The 17413-nt window shown below is 40.4% G+C and overlaps 1 protein-coding gene across 3 annotated transcripts in view; it reads left to right on the top strand.

The window, feature by feature from the left end:
- The window catches only part of slc35f4 (solute carrier family 35 member F4), a 174346-nt gene that overhangs the window by 51423 nt on the left and 105510 nt on the right, over positions 1-17413 (top strand). The gene's annotated exons all lie outside the window — the stretch shown is intronic.

Genomic DNA, 17413 nt, shown 5'->3' with positions numbered 1-17413 from the left:
CACTCTCAAATGGAATTCTAAATTCTATTATTTTATGGGCAATGTTTTGTAGGGGATGTTTTATTCTGAGATCATTTATTAAACCTGCCATATTACACATTGCCATATCCAAAATAGCCTGATCCCCGGTTGAATTCACACATAATGCTCCAGAAAACTGTCCTGAATATACTATTTGAATTCTTCCTCATGCCTATCTCTGACAATTTGATTTTTCAAAGATTAAAGTTACCTATAATTAATGTACTGCCTTTTCTTAGATGCCCTCATTATCTCCATACTTAATGTCTTTCCTACAGAACAGCTGTTGTTAGCAGTCCTATATAATTTTCCCATCAGTATCATCTCACCCTTATTATTTCTTATGTCCACCCATTTGGATTCTTTCAACTGAATTGACTTGCTGCAGTTTCTTGTCTGATGCCAGTAGGTTTCATATTAAAAGAATATAAAGACTCCTACCTCTGCTTTGAACACAGAATCCGTTCCTTCAATTTCTTCAAGTGGTACCTGGAGAATGAATTGGAAGTTATTTGACATTTTCCCTGGATAGACTTAAGTGATATCTCATCAGATCCAGCATGAAGCATTAAACAAAAGGTAGCATCCTCGAAGTTTCTTTCATGTTGAAAAGAAGATCTAGAGATCTATAGACTATTTGATCTTAAATATAATTCCCATTATGTAATCTGAAAACTTCTCACATGCACATCTTGCTACTAGGGATTCCTTTTCAATTGTAAAATATTCTTGCGTTTCTATTCATGACATCAAGCATAATTAACTGGTCTTCTTTTACCATTTTCCTAGACTTGTAGCTATACTGCATCTAATCCTGTAGACAGAGTATAAGCCACTATTATTGTTGGTAACTATAGGTAATGTACAGTACCTCTGAAGAAGTTATTTGCTGTTAATTTTTTTCAACAGTGTTTGTTTGATCAACATGGCAGAACCACAATTTTCCCTCTTTCAGTTGCTCTTTCAATAGCTTGTTAGGTTAGGAATGAATACAACTTGATTGACCATTCTCAAAAATTTTTGCAACTCTGTAATTGTCTTTGAAATTCTTTTGATTGTCTTCATCTTCAGAGGATCAATCATTATGTCTGAAGATCCCATTATATAATCTAACAACATGATCATAGACTTGCAAATTTATGCTTATTGGTTTGCGTTAAACCTGCCTCCTACAATGTTTTCAGAGTGTCTCTAATTCTACAATCATAACTAGGATTTTTCTGTCTACCATTTCGTGAGTAGTTACACAACTACAGAACAGTCAGTGGATAAGTATGTCTGAATTATCCAGAGTCTCTGACTCTAAGTGAATGAAGGGAGAATAGATTGACTGTTTAATTCATCTTAAAACATTTTACTGAGGCAGTGATGAGTATATATTAGAGACTGTACTCATTTGTGACCAGATGCTTTAATTTTCACTCTAATTACCCCAATAACTATTGCAAATGCAGACATAATTTGTCACAAAACAGTAAAATATCAAATCACGTAAGTGGTATTCTGACACGTGCTTACTATTATTGTCAGTACCATGTTTTTCTTCTGATCACAGTGGTGTCTGAGAGGAGGAGGCTGCAGATCTTAGAATCTGCTCTTGACCCAGCACCTCTTGAGACCCTGTATCATTCAATCCACAAGCCAGCTATGTCCATCCAAGTGCTCTCTGTTACTAAATAGCATGAAGGAACATTTGGTGAATCATTGATCACAAGTGAGTTGGAATTGTGGTGATGGCAATGAGAAAATAGAAATCTGCTGGCTGGAAGAGCAGTCAGTATCCAAAGACCCACACTAAAAGACCTCACTCAGCCTATTTAGATATGCCAGAGATCTCCTACTTTCAAAGCATGAACTGTGACTCAGCTATGCCATCTGCTGCAGGCTGATTTGCAACTAACTTTAAGGACTGGAATGGTTTTCAGTAGCTGTAAATGTTACATTAACATTAAATTTAATGTACCTGTCTTGCAATTCATGCATTTTCGTAGCCAGGCCTAACTCATCACCACCTCTGTCCACCATCTCCAAATTGTAGGCCTGTTTGTCCAACATCTAGCACTGGGCAAGCAGAAATTTTCTTGAAGTAAATGCCTGTGTTCATTTGTGCTGTAAACACTAGGAGGAAGATGTCCAGCATGTTTCAAGATAGAGTGTTAGTTATAGTGAATCAGTCTGTGATTTTATCATTTGCAACTCATCAGACATCCTAAATAAAGCTTTGAGATGCAAATCAAAAGCTGCTATTAGAAAATAAGACAGAAATGTGTTAGGATCAACTGTGGATCGAAGTGTTTCATTCATTAACAGTCTGTATTATTAAAATTCTTGTCAGAAATACATTTTTAATAGGATGTTTTGCTGATGCTGCCAATATAAAAAAAACTCATTTTTGACAAATAAATGTTTATTTTTTATTGAATTATTTATTGTAGAATATAATGTTAAATTAGAAATGTAATCATTCAGTACAGAGTACAACACCATGGGTGAAATTATCCTCTCTATGGTGTGGAGTGAGTGATGTTGAGAAAGGTCAAAGAATATGGGGAAAGTGAAATTCTCAACATCAAGAAAACTGTTCCTGATTTTTCCCTCAAGTTAAATTGTCAACTTCAAAATCTCAGCATTAAGTGGCGACTACCTTACTTCCCATGAATTTGTATCTCATGTAAACCCTGTTCCTCTTATTAACATTATAATTTAAACTCTTCAGTCCTTCCCAGAGAAACTAGATGGCACTAATTCCTGATTTGCAAATCAGAACGGGTCGCTGGTGCCTGCAGCAGGCTGGTCACATGGCCCAGAAGCGTGTCTGCTCTGTCATTTTATCATGGCTGATGTGTTTCTCAACCCCATTCTCCAGCCTTCTCCCCATAACCTTTCATTCCCTTACTGAACAAGAACCTATCTATCTCTGTCTTAAATACACCCAATGACTTGGCTTCGAAGCCTTCTGTGGCAATGAGTTCCACAGATTTGCCACCCTGTGACTGAAGTCATTCCTCCTCCACTCAGTTCCAAAGGGTCGTCCCTTCACTGAAACTGTGCCCTCAGGTCCTGGTCTCTCTTGCTAGTGGAGACATCTTCTCCATGTTCACTCTACCCAGGCCTCTGTGTTCTGTAAGTTTCAAACAGATCTCTCTTCGTCATTCTTGAACTTCATGAAGTAAGACCCAGAATCCTCAAACACTCCTCATATGACAAGCCCTTCATTCCGACAATCATTCTTGTAAACCTCCTCTGGACCCCTTCAAAGGCTAGCACATCCTTCCCCAGATACAGGGCTCAAAACTGCTCATAATATTCCAAATGTGTTCTGACCAGAGCCATTTACAGCCTCAGTAGTAAATCTATACTCTTGTATTCTAACCCTCTAGAAATGAATGCTAACATTTTATTTGCTATCCTAACTGCCAATGAACTTGTATGTTGACCTTGAAGAGAATTCTGAACTAGAAGTCTTATATTCCTTTGCGTTTCAGATTTCTGAAGCCTTTCCCCATTTAGAAAGTAGGCTAATCTTCTATTCTTTCCTACCAAAGTGAATTACCTTACACTTTTCCATTTTGTATCCCATCTGCCAATTTTTTGCCCACTCTCTTAGCCTGTGCAAATCCTTCTGCAACCTCTTCAACACTATATGCCCTTCCACCGATCTGCAAAATAAGCAACAATGCCCTCCGTTCCTTTGTCCAGAATGTTAATGTATAACATGAATGGTTGTGGTCCCAACACTGACTCCTGTGGAACTCCACTAATCACTGGTTGTCATCCTAGAAAAGACACCTTTATCCCTACTCTCTGTCTTCTATTGGTCAGCCAATCCTCCATTCTGTGTAGCACCTTGTCAATAGATACCTCTTAATCATCTACACAGGGTGCTTTCATGCTGATGTTAACACACACATTTCTGTTACCTCTTCTGCATTGTGGGTACCCTATATCCCAAGGATACATTGATTCAAGAAGGCAGCTCACCATAATCTACTCCAGGGTAATCAGTATTGGGCAACAAGTGCCAGCCTGACCTGCAATGTCCACAGTCCATGAAGAAATAAACCTCCTGCAACCCATAACTCATCTCTTTCTGCTCTTCCACCTGTCTACACTCTTCTACATCCCCATCTTTATGCATTCCAACATTAGCAACTCTGATTACTGTTGCTCAGGCCACACATTCTGGAATTGTCTCCCTAAACCATTCTGCCTTCCTCTGTTTAAGATGCTTTTTCAAACTCACATTTTTACTCAGGGTTTTGGTCTTCTGTGTAATTTGTTTTTGGCGTGGTGTCAAATTATATTTGATAATGTTACCATGAAGCACCTTCGAAATTTTACTGCCTTAAAGCACTATATGAACACACGTTGTGGTATAATTGTACTCTGGTCAAAAGATATAACAGTTTGCCACCAGCACCAGAAAACTGATTTTAAGAATTACACTTTTATTGATCAGGCCTACAATATGCGTGCAAAATGTTCCCCAGTGTCATGAAAGTAGGAATGGCAGATTATTTTAATGACTTGCTTTAAATTGGGTTTATGTTTCTGTCCAGTTTTACTTCATTTTGCAAATCAAATATGAGCTTGTAAGGATTGGGATCCAATTTCACAACGCCATGTAAATTCATGGCCCCAGTTTGTACAGTTAAATAAGAATTTATCATTGCAATACAACAATATGTTCAAGGACTCCTAGGGAGTGGAACCAAAAGTGGGCACCACTTCCATTATAACAAAGTGTAAAGCTGGACGAACACAGCAGGCCACACAGCATCTCAGGAGCACAAAAGCTGACGTTTCGGGCCTAGACCCTGATGAAGGATCTAGGCCCGAAACGCCAGCTTTTGTGCTCCTGAGATGCTGCTTGGCCTGTTGTGTTCATCCAGCTCCACGCTTTGTTATCTTGGATTCTCCAGCATCTGCAGTTCCTATTATCACCACTTCCAATTCCTTGATTTTCCTGGATCCCATGTGATTTCAATTGATATTTAAAATGCTGCTGGTGTCCACAGAAGACATTTGCAATCACAGCTTATTGAGAGCATAAAGATGGTGTTGGTCTTTTTCAAATTTAAGTTTCACTTGTAAATGTTTCACTTTGCATTCATTTTTATTTGTTGAGAGTGCTGATTGTTATGGTTAGCACCCATTGATGGTTACTGGAAGTTAGGTTTTTTAAAATTGCGGGAGAAACGTAGAAACATAGGAACATAGAAGATAGGAACAGGAGGAGTCCATTCAGCCCTTTGAGCATGTTCCACCCTTCTTCATGATCATGGTTGATTGTCCATCTCAGTAGCCTAACCCTGCTTTCTCCTCATAACCTTTGATCTCGTTCGGCCCAATTGCTAAATCTAGTTGCCTCTTGAATATGTTCAATGTTTTAGGGTCAACTTCTACCTGTGGTAATGAATTTCACAGGCTCACCACTCTTTGAGTGAAGAAATGTCTCCTCATCTCCATCTTAAATCGTCTACCCTGAATCCTCATACAGTGACCCTTGGTTCTGGATACACCCACCTTGGGAACTTCCTCCCTGCATCTACCATGTCCAGTCCCGTTAGAGTTTTTTAAGTCTCTATGAGATCCCCCTTCATTTGTCTGAACAGTCCCAACCTAGTCAGTCCCACCATCCCCAGAATCAACCTTCACTGCACTTTCTGAAGAGCGAGAGCATTGTTCCTCAGAAAAGGAGACCAAAACTGCATATAATATTCCAGCTTGTGGCCTCACCATGGTCCTGTATAACGGCACATCCCTGCTCCTGTACTCAAAACCTTTCACAATGAAGGCCAACATATCATTTGCCTTCTTTACCTCCTGCTGTACCTGCCTGCTTACCTTCAGCGACTGGTTCACAAGGACGTCCAGATCCCACTGCTTACTCCCCATCCCAATTTACAGCCATTTAGGTAGTAATCTATTTTCTTGTTTTTGCTTCAGAAGTGAATAACCTCACATTTATTCTAATTGTACTGCATCTGCCATTGATTTGCCCACTCACCCAACCTGTACAGATCATGCTGAAGGATCTCTGCATCCTTGTCACAGTTCACCTTCCCACCCAACTTGGTATCATCTGCAAACTTGGAGATGTTATGCATTGTTTTCTCATCCAAATCATTAATATATATGGGATCACAGCACCGATCCCTGTTGCACCCCATTAGTTACTGCCTGCCAATTTGAAAATGACTCATTAATTCCTTCTCTTTGTTTCCTCTCTGCCAACCAGTTTTCTATCCATCTCAATACACTTCCCTCAATCCCATGCCCTTCAATCTTGCACATTAATTTATAATGTGTTTTTGCATTCTATTTAATGAATGTTCATGTCCATGTCTAGTGTTGTACTTGCCACACACTGGGACATTGCAGGCCATAAGTTCAACAGTAAATATGTGATCAAAGACTGGAAGTGGGGGTCTTGTGGAGCACAGAAGGTAGGGTTGGGGGCATGGAGGAGAGAAAAAAAGGAAGGGGCTGATATCCTGGATGTGGTGAGGTCATGGAAATAGTCAAGATAAGACAATGAGGGGGCTAAAAGGGAAGTGTCAGTATTGTGGGACCAACTCAGGATGGTGGGCTGGCAGAGATTTTGTCATGCTTTGAGTTCACTAAAATATTTCAATGATACCCCCTGAGTGCGATCTTGGACAATGTCCTTTGCCACTGTGTAGTAGGGAGACCAGGCTGAGCCAAAGTTCAGCCATGATTTACTGAGTGGTGTATATAACAGTGGACATTAACATGGACATTCAATAAAGAGTGAATGCAAAACTCCAGTGTTGTTTCCTACATAATAATGGAAGAAACCAACTCCTCCTGTAAACAACAATGCATGCCAGTCCACTGAACTCTCTGACGAAAAATAACGAACAATGATGCACGTGAATAAAGTGAGGTCAACTAAAGTGAAACATTTACAAGCAAAATTTAGATTTCAAGAATACCCGTGCCACATTTACGTCTCAATAAATCTTGCAAAAAATGGCAATGGAGTTGAACAGGAAAGTTGTGATTATGAATTTACGTTCAGGACGTTCTCTTATAATCTGTCCATTGTCAGTTGATGGCAGGTTACACCACTGAAAAGCTCCTGCCCACTTGATGGCATGTGTCTCCCATGCATGGTGCAGGCACTTTATTATTTATTAGTAAATGTGTAGGAAGCAGCAAAAAGCAAGAGAGTGGAAGTGGTGCTCGTCATTGTTCCAGTGCCAAAAGGAATGGTGCACCATAGTTCAAATTCCACCCACTGGTTTTGAATTTCAATTGGTGTTCTGTCAATTGTCTGGGCCTGAACACCATTCTGGTAAAGTTAGAACAGACAATTGAGGGAAGCCTGAAGAAATATAACTCCATAAAATAACAAGACAGACTGCAATTTAAAGGGCCAGGCAGCTTGAAAGAACAGAATATTATGAATACAAGAATCCCTTTAAAAGAAATTGCTGGAAACTTTCAGTATCATTTTTGGGAGGAGAGAGAGTTATTATTCCATGATGACACTTGAGTAACATTAATGAAGTGATAAATTCTAGCTTCTATCTATTGACCCATTGCACTAAATTTGGTTACTAGTAGTAATTTGGGTTTCTTGTGGTCTTGTGCCTCTCACAGCATTTGATGTTACTCTAGTGCAATAGAGATGGATAATAAATGCTGGCCTGGCCAGCAACACCCACATTACACAAACTAATAAAAAAATGTTGCCAAGGTGACCATGATGAAAAATGTGACACAACACGCCACTCCATCATTAGCACATTCTTTGAAAACACCTCGTCAGATTTGAGTAGACACATGTACACTTTGAAGGGACAGTGACCCTAGAAATCTAACACGGATACAAAAATGTGTGAGGTGGGATCTGAGGGAATCCCGTGATTCTGGGTCCATTTACGACCCTCACTAGTACCACTAAATCTGTGGACAGCAAGAGAAATATCCTTGCTATCTATGATGTTGCTACACAAAGTGACCAAAGCAATCCTTTCTCCCCATATGCTAAGCAAACACAAAAACAGTGTTAAAAGTAGTATTTGCAATTCACTAACTATTCTCACAGAGAATAGTTAAGTTATGGAGTGCACTGTCTGGAAATGTGGTGGAGGAAGGCTTGCTTGGGGCTTTCGAAGGCACATTGGATGATTATTTGGATAGAAATGATGTACAGGGATATGTGGAAAAGGCAGGAAATTGCCATGATGTATTAGAACCAGTACAGTCATGCCAGGCTGAATGGCCTCCTGTTGTGCTGTATCAATTCTGTGACTCTGTAGTTCTCTGGTGATTAGAAGAGACAGAACAAAAGATTAGACAACAAAATAAACCTAACTGTGGGTGACAAGGTAATTCTAATTGTGTGTTAATGTAAACCAAGTGATAACAAATTGACGATGAAGGGTGTAGGCCCAAAACGTCAGCGTTTGTGCTCCCGAGATGCTGCTTGGCCTGCTGTGTTCATCCAGCTCCAAACTTTGTTATCTTGATAACAAATTGATAACTAGTTTTATATGTCTCTTTATTTTTAATTCCACTGAACAAATTAATAGATTGGGCAATAAAAGACAAGCAGTGTCATAAAGGATATGTAACAAAGTCTCACCTACTCTGCTTCCTAACTCAAAGGTAGACTCTTAGAATAACTGATGGGGGCACATGTGGAACTCTGGCCCCTACTCCCCAAGAGCTGCCTCACTGACCCCATCAAAGTTTGAGGTGGGAGAGGTAGTCATAAGGAAAAGTCACTGAGTTATAAACTTCTCATTGGTGCCTGTTTCTGGGCCACCCACTATAAGCAAGGCTAGAATCTCTGACTAGGGACAGAGAAGAGTTGTCAGGTTTTCCTCAGAAACAAGCTGCTTGTGCCTGTTGTGACGGGGCCAAGCTTTATACCTATCTGAACCCTTACGAATTTTCCGCAGCTGCACATTATTGACAGGTGCAACTGAAGATCTTGGGTGTGGATTATCCAGATGTAAGGAGCCTCGGCAGTCCGTGTCTAAACAATGAATGGTTATGGTGGGCATAGATGGAGGATACATGAATGACATGGGATGCCATTGGCATTCTGAGGGGTATGGGCTGGTGGGCGGTGGGAAGAGGTGAGAAAAGTAAAAGTAAGGCTTTACACATTGTTGGGAGCTGAGATACATTGTTGAAGGAGTGAATTGGGCCTTATAGCCCTCTGCACCCATTCAGCTCTTGTATTGGCTCTAAAACTGACCTTAACTCAGATAAAAAAAAGATAAAACTACTGCGTGAAGCCACATGTGGATTGAATGTGAAGTTTTAGCTGTGAAAGTGTGCAGATTATCTGTTCCCAAAACCAGAGGCAGATTTGGCACATGCCTGTGATGAATTATTATACACCAGGTTTGGTCATTAGGGGGCAGTAATTACATTGTAGACCTTCAGCTGACTGATGTTTCCAAGCAGCACATTGGAGTGTCTGCTTTCAGCCTGCACCGTCATGTAAAGGAGCTGTTTTTTTAATTGTTTGTGATTTGTCATGTAATTGGGGCTGGGCTTGTGATCTGCCCATAATCAAATCAATGTCATATCCAAGGGATCTAAATTATTTTCACAACCAATACATGTAGAAGGGTCTAAAGCCAAACCCCGGAAGGTGGTTGAACTGTTATATTCCCTGATGGATCTCAAGTTCAGTATGTTACCAGGGAGATGGTGCATGGTGGTAATATGATTGGACTAGTGATTCAGAGGCATGGTTTAATACTTCAGGGATACAAGTTCATACCCAATTTTAAACAAGATAAAAATGATGTTACACTGAAATGGTTGGAACAGCAGTTAGCCTATGCGGAGAGTTCCTGCTTTCTCCAAAACAGGGTTGATTGAGGTGGGATGCGTTGGGGGCATATGGTGGGGAAAGGGGAGGGGAAAGTGCATAACCAGCCCTGAAAAATGTTGCTTCAGTCTTCCAGCATGGATCACACATATCCCTGAGAAGCCCCTGGTGCTGATAGCAAGCCATCAATGTACCATTGTACCAATGTGCTTAAAGAGAGCCAGTTGAAACTTTAAAAATCAGAGACAAAAGGTATCTGCAAAGGCCTGGCTCAGGCCAAATTACAGGATGGCCCCAAAAACGTCAGGAGAGGTTAGTGACCCCAGATTAGCATGGTTCAGAGCTTCCGATCACTTGCCATTTTAATTCACTTGTTTTAACGCCCTCTTCTCCCTCCCCCTTTTCTGAAGAAGGGTCTCGACCTAAAATATCAGCTTTCCTGCTCCTCTGATGCTGCCTGGCCTGCCGTGTTTCTCCAGCTCTGCACTGTGTTATATCTATATAAGAAATTAATACCATTTTTGATATTTACAATTTTTTTTAAAAAATGGATTTTCGTTTCAGTTCCTTGTGGGTAATTGATTGTTTTTAAAGTGTCAAAATCATTTGGAAAAGCAACCTAAAAACATCATCCGAGAAAGCATCTTATTCAGTCAAATGCCTTGTGACCTGTGTTAATTAATGAAATGTTTATCCTGCTGAGTTTATGTCATGCAGAGTAAACAGCCCAGGGGCCAATATTTTAGTTTAGACATCAATTGAAATGAATCAGGGGTTCAGTTCAATAGGAAAGTTTCTTTCTAGCAGGAGAATTAAGTTTTCAGTTTGGAATAGTCATTCTAGCAGAAGGATTTTAGTTTGTGAAGTCTCCGAGTTGTGAGAGCTTATATAGAAGTTTTTAAGTTGTTAAAGCAAAAACAATGTCTAAGCCTTCCAAACCGAAAGGAAAATCAGGCTAGCAGAATTGAAAAGAAGTTGTAAAACTATCTGAGCAGTCCAAGAACTGAATGGAGTTTGTTAAGTAAAAAATTAAAGAGTTGAGATAAGGATGCCATTCCACTGGGATTGGATTATCTTTCGTGGGCATTGCTGGGAACCAGATTGAAACTTTGCTGTTGATGTTAAGATGTTCCTAACTGTCATATGTGCGTATAACATTGTTTCTTTTCTTTTGCATAATAAACGACCATACTTTTGTTAAAGAATATTTGTAGCCTTAAATGAATATCTTGCAGTGGTAATCAATGGTAAAAATTAAATTTGCATTGTATCAAGTCAGCTTTCAGTCTGGCACCATCATTGCTGAGTCTTTTTGGTTTGCCATAATCTGATACAAATGTCTTATTCTCGCACAAGACAAGCTTTTTTGTACTTAGGTGTTAAGTGTGTGTAAAGCTGCTCTTAATCACAAACATTTTCTCTCTTTAATTGTTTCACAAAGGAAAAAAAATGTTTAACTTGTTTTTGGACAGAGGACAATATGGCAGGCTACATAGCTAATGTAGATATTGACATATTACTTTATTTAGCTAGAATTCCAGAAACTTTTATTTTCATTGCTCGAGCTGCTCAGCGATGAGTAAGAAATATGCTTTGATCTTCCCCGTTTGTACTTCAAACAGACATTGCAGGGTTTCATGAATGATGTGTTGTGAACGTTTAGGTGACACCACTTGACATCAGTTTATTTGCAAACTGGGAAATGCTGTGCAAAGTTCATCTCTTACATGAACAAAGAGAGAACTAGTCCAAGAGTAATAATTACCTTAAAATTCAGTTTGTGTGCATAATCATTATTTTTATATTCAGCATTTCTTCTGCCTGACCTGCTAAGTGTTTCCAGCATGTTTTTTTAAATTCTTAATTAAATCTCTAATTATCAATGGCACAATTGTAAACAAAATATCTTCCTGAGGGAGATATGTGCATTGAGAATATTGTTTTCCATTTACTGACAATACGAATATAGGCAAATTACAAGTTTCTGAAGTGTGGGTGACATTACTGCTTATTTAGGGGAGGACTAAAAACAAGCTATTAATATGGGACTGCCTCTGCTAATTATCTAAAATAGCCAGATTTTCTTTAAATCAGTGAAGTAACAAATCAAATGAAACAAAACAGAAATAATGAAACAGTAAAATGACAATTGTAAAATATCATTGATTTTTAAGAAACAAGATCTTCAGTGAATCATTTAAAATCCACCCTGAGAAACAACTCAGTCTGTGACTTTAAATTAGCATCGTAATCTTAGTACTTCTGTGAGCTTAATGGCCTTTCATATCATTATTGTAACTGAAGAAACAAAATGTTATGAAAAGGCATTTCGGCATTGGGTGAAGGGATTGACTATATTTAATTTTTTATGTGAATGTGTGAATTGTACAATGTATATGTGTAAATGAAGGCAACATTTAATGTTGTGTGAGGTCTGGGTCTAGGGTGTTGGCCTTCCTGCTCCTCTGATGCTGTTTGGCCTGCCGTATTCATCCAGCTTGTTATCTCAGATTCTCCAGCATCTAAAGTTCCTGCTATCTCCAGATCAAATGCGCTGCTGCTATTCTAATGCATGATAACTTATAAATGTCAAGGCAGCTCTTCGTGAGTCACCAACTCAAGATATTGGAAAATGTTCATTCATCACAGTCTACCATGCAGGCTACCTTGGGCCGAGTCTTACGTTGTCTTGTCATTGATAGTACATTGGGATTAGGGCAGTGCTCATGCTGAATCAGTTTTTCATCTTGGTTAATTGAGTGTTGTTCTGAATCACTTGAACATTGTTCATCCTGAGGAAGAAACAAGATGCTGCTGTTAATTTGAGGCTCAAATATTCTGTGTCCTACCAGCTTATTTCCAGCATGTAGGCCCCTTGGTTCACCGTTTTGGATTGGCCAAGAATTTTTCCAGCCTTGCCAAAACTAGGGAAACATTAGGGGGAAGGCTACAATTGGGAACTATGTATGGAGTTCATGTACTTCCCAATCTCCAACAGGACTTGGATTAATCAGAAGCAAAAGTGGGGACCATTTGGCCATCATATAATCACAAGGAGATTCAATGTTTTGTTTCCAAACATAAAAGTTAAATGCTAAACCCTTCCAAAAGGTAAAAAAAGTTAATTTTACCATGTCCTTTCAGACCCAGGACATACCAAAATCATAGATTTTCACATTACTGAAGGAAGCCATTTGACCCATCGTGTCAGTACTGGCTCAGGAAATAGCTATCCTACTAGTCCTACCCTCCAACTTCACCACTTTCAAACATATATTCAGCTCTCGTTTGAAACTTCCGATGGAGTCCGCCTCCACGACTCTCACGGGGTGTGCATTCTAAATCCTGACAACTCTCTGAGTGGAGAAGTTTCTCCTCATCTTACTTCTGGCTCGTTTGCTGATAATCTTGAAATTGTGACCTTTGCAAACAGACTGTGCTTCTTTGCTCCATCGGAGTTGTTTGTAATTTTGAACGCCTCAATAAGGTCACCTCTTAATTTTCTTTGCTCCAATGAGAATAAGCCCAAATTCTAATCTTTTCTTTTATCAGGGGTCCTTCATTCCTGGTATCATTCTAGTGAATCTCTTTTGAACTCTCTCCTCACCTTTGGCATCTTTCTTTAGATGGGGGCCCAGAACTGAACTCACTGCTCCAGGTGTGGTCTGACCACTGATGTGTGGAGGTGTGGCATCACTTCTTTGCTTTTATACTCTATGCCCCTATTTAAAATAACCAAGGATCCTGTAGGCCACCTTGACGGCTGTTGCGGCTTGGCTGGCCACCTTCGGAGAATCGTGCAGGTGAACCCCAGGGTTCCTCTGCTTCTGTGCTCGCCTCAAGATTGTGCCATTAAGCCTGTACTGTCTGTCAATGTTTCTTCTACTAAGATGCATTGCCTCATATTGCTCTGCATTCAAATTCATCTGCTCAGTGCCCATTTGGCCAACTTGTCACGGTCCCTCTGAAGTCGCTCAATGTCACCTTCACAATTTATTATTCTCCTTAGCATAGTATCATCTGCAAATTTAGAGATTTTGGCCTCAACACCCATCTCAAAATCATTACTATAAATAAGAAAAAGCAAGGGTCCCAACACCGATCACTGGGGAACAGCATTTTCAACTTTTCTCCAATCTGAGAAATACCCATCTATGCCTACTCTCTGTTTCCTATTCTTTTGTCAATTTCTAATCCATACTGCCAAAGACCCATCATTGCCAAACATTTCTAAGTTGCTAACTAACATGCCACATGGCCCCATATCAAGTGCTTTCTGAATGTCCAAGTACACAACATCCACAGTACTATCTTCATCCATTGACTCTGTCACCCTGTCAAAGAACTCAATTAAATTTGTCAGACATGAAATCCCCTTGACAAAGCCATGTTGACAGTCTAGTGTTAACTTAAATTTTCTCTAAGTTTATCCCATATTATGGCCTTCATCACTTTTCCCACTATTGATGTCGCACTGACAGGTCTGTAGTTTCCTGGATGATCCTTTGTCCCTTTCTTAAACAATGGTATCACATTTGCTATCCTCCAGTCCTCAGCATTAGTCCTGTGTTCAGAAAGGCCTGGAAAAGTTCTGTCAATGGTTCCACAATTTGATCCCTTAAGTCTCTCGGATGCGTGCCATCCGGGCCTGGTGACTCCTCTGTGTGGAGTTTGTCAGCCTTTTTAACACTGCTTCTTTATCTGTCACTATACTGCTCAGTTTCTCAACACCCATGTTTTCAACTAGGCCATTGTCACCATCTTCTGATTTGGTAGAAGTCAGCAGTCTCATGGTATTAGGTATAGTCCACCAGGTATATCTGATTCTGGATGTGAGTTTGCTCGCTGAGCTGGAAGGTTAGTTTTCAGACGTTTCGTCACCATTCTAGTTAACATCATCAGTGAGCCTCCGACGAAGCGCTGGTGTTATGTCCCGCTTTCTATTTATCTGGTTAGGTTTCCTTGGGTTGGTGATGCCATTTCCTGTTCTTTTTCTCAGGGGATGGTAGATTGGCTCCAAATCAATGTGTTTGTTGATGGAGTTCCGGTTGGAATGCCATGCTTCTAGGAATTCTCGTGCATGTCTCTGTTTGGCTTGTCCTAGGATGGATGTGTTGTCCCAATCAAAGTGGTGTCCTTCCTCATCTGTATGTAAGGATACGAGTGATAGTGGGTCATGTCGTTTTGTGGCTAGTTGATTTGAACTTCAACTAGCCACAAAACGACATGACCCACTATCACTCGTATCCTTACATACAGATGAGGAAGGACACCACTTTGATTGGGACAACACATCCATCCTAGGACAAGCCAAACAGAGACATGCACGAGAATTCCTAGAAGCATGGCATTCCAACCGGAACTCCATCAACAAACACATTGATTTGGAGCCAATCTACCATCCCCTGAGAAAAAGAACAGGAAATGGCATCACCAACCCAAGGAAACCTAACCAGATAAATAGAAAGCGGGACATAACACCAGCGCTTCGTCGGAGGCTCACTGATGATGTTACCTAGAATGGTGATGAAACGTCTGAAAACTAACCTACCAGCTCAGCGAGCAAACTCACATCCAGAACCTCAACCTGAGGTACAAATCTTCTCAAAACTCGCTAGGTATATCTGATATCAAGTTTTCGGAGCACTGCTCCTTCGTCAGGTGAAGCGACTGAACTCCTATAGTCAAAGGTTTGAGCAAAGGCAGCGACTGTGCCAAACGCATTTTAACCACCCTGTCTATACATGACGCAAACTTCCAAGAATTGTGCACCTGAACCCCTCAGTCCCTTTGTTCTACACATTACTCAAGGCCCTACCATTAACTGTGTAAGCCCTACCTGTTTATGTACAAAGATGCAATACCTCGCTTTTATCCAGATCGAATTCCATCTGCCATTTTTCAGCCAATTTATCCATTTGATTAAGATCTCTCTGTAATCTTAGAAAACCTTCTTCACTGTCTACTATACCAGCAATTTTGGTGCTGTCCACAAACTTACTAACCATGCCTTCTGTGTTCTCATCCAAATCATTCATATAAATTACAAACTAAAGAGGACCCAGAACCAAGCCATCTGCAACAACGCTGGTCACAGGCCTCCAGTCTGAAAAGCAACCCTCCACCATTACGCTGTCTCCTGCTGTTAAACCAATTGTGTGTCCAATTGGCAAGCTCACCCTGAATCCTCTGTGACCTAACTTTACTAATTAGTTTACCACGCGGAGCCTTGTCAAAGCCTTTACTAAAATCCAAATAAACAAGGTCTACTGCTCTGCCATTATCAATCTTTTTAGTAACTGCCTCAAAAACTCAATGCTTCCTCTTAGCCTTCCTTACTGCAGCCTGAGCCTCTATCCTGCATTTGGGATGTTCTTCAAATTTCTATTTCCATTATTATTTTGGCATGTATCATAAGCTTCCTTTTTCTTCTTTATTTTCTCATCAATATCCTTAATCATCCAGTGTACTTTAGCTTTGGATACACCTTATTTTGTTTCTCATGGGTATCCGGCTTGCAATCCATTCGTCTCCCTTTTGAAATGCTCCCATTTTCCATTTACTGTTTTATCCACTAAAATGCGTTTTCAATCAACATACTCAATTCAACTTTCAGACGACTAAAATCTGCCCTTTTCCAGTCTGATTGCCTCATTGATATTTATTTTTAATCCTTTTCCAACTTAATACTGAACCTGATTATTGGATGATCGCTATTTCCAAAATACTCCCCTACTCTAATGTTCTCCACCTGGCCAGCCTCATTTCCTAGGACCAGATGCAGCACAGCACTCTCCCTTGTGGAACAGGAAATGTACAGTTGCAAAAAGTTCTCCTACATGCATTGAAGGAATTTCTCCCCTTTTGTGCCTCACACTTTACTTTTATCTCCCAGTCTACCCTACGGTAATTAAAATCACCAACTATCACAACTTTACTTGTCCTTCAGATTTCCATAATCTGTCTATAAATGCTATCTTCTACTTTCTCCCCACTATGTTGAGGTCTACAATAAAATACCCAACAAGGTCACTGCTCCTTTCCTGTTTCTCACCTTCAACCTATAAATTCTAATCGGGAACTGCATCTCATACTAAAGCATTTTATTGTCAATTAAGTAGTTTTGAAATTTAGTCATTGTTGTAATGGAAGAGCAATGGCAAATAAGCTCCAACAAACAGCAAGAGATAGCAAGAACTGCAGATGCTGGTGTCAGAGATAACACAGTGTCGAGCTGGAGGAGCACAGCAGGCCAGGCAGCAGCAGAGGAACAGGAAGGCAGGGGCAGGAACGTTTTGGGTCAATGGAGGGCGTGGGTGGCATTCAAGACAAAAGTGGGGAGTTCCTGGACTGGGGGGTAAAGAACGGAGTCATCCTGGGCCTACTCCAGTGTCACAATGCAGCCACTGCAAACTAGAGGAGCAGCACTTCCTATTCTGCCTTGGGATCCTACAGCCCAATGGCCTAAGCATGGATTTCACCAGTTTTAAAATCTCCCCACCCCTGGCCTCATCCCATGTCCAGCCCTCCCATTCATCCCCACCTCCTTAACCTGACACAACCTGTCCT

Source organism: Stegostoma tigrinum, chromosome 10 (assembly GCF_030684315.1).
Source record: "Stegostoma tigrinum isolate sSteTig4 chromosome 10, sSteTig4.hap1, whole genome shotgun sequence".
Taxonomy (NCBI): Eukaryota; Metazoa; Chordata; class Chondrichthyes; order Orectolobiformes; family Stegostomatidae; genus Stegostoma; species Stegostoma tigrinum.
Note: the sequence above shows the minus strand (reverse complement) of the source record. Positions and strands in the feature narration are given on the sequence as shown.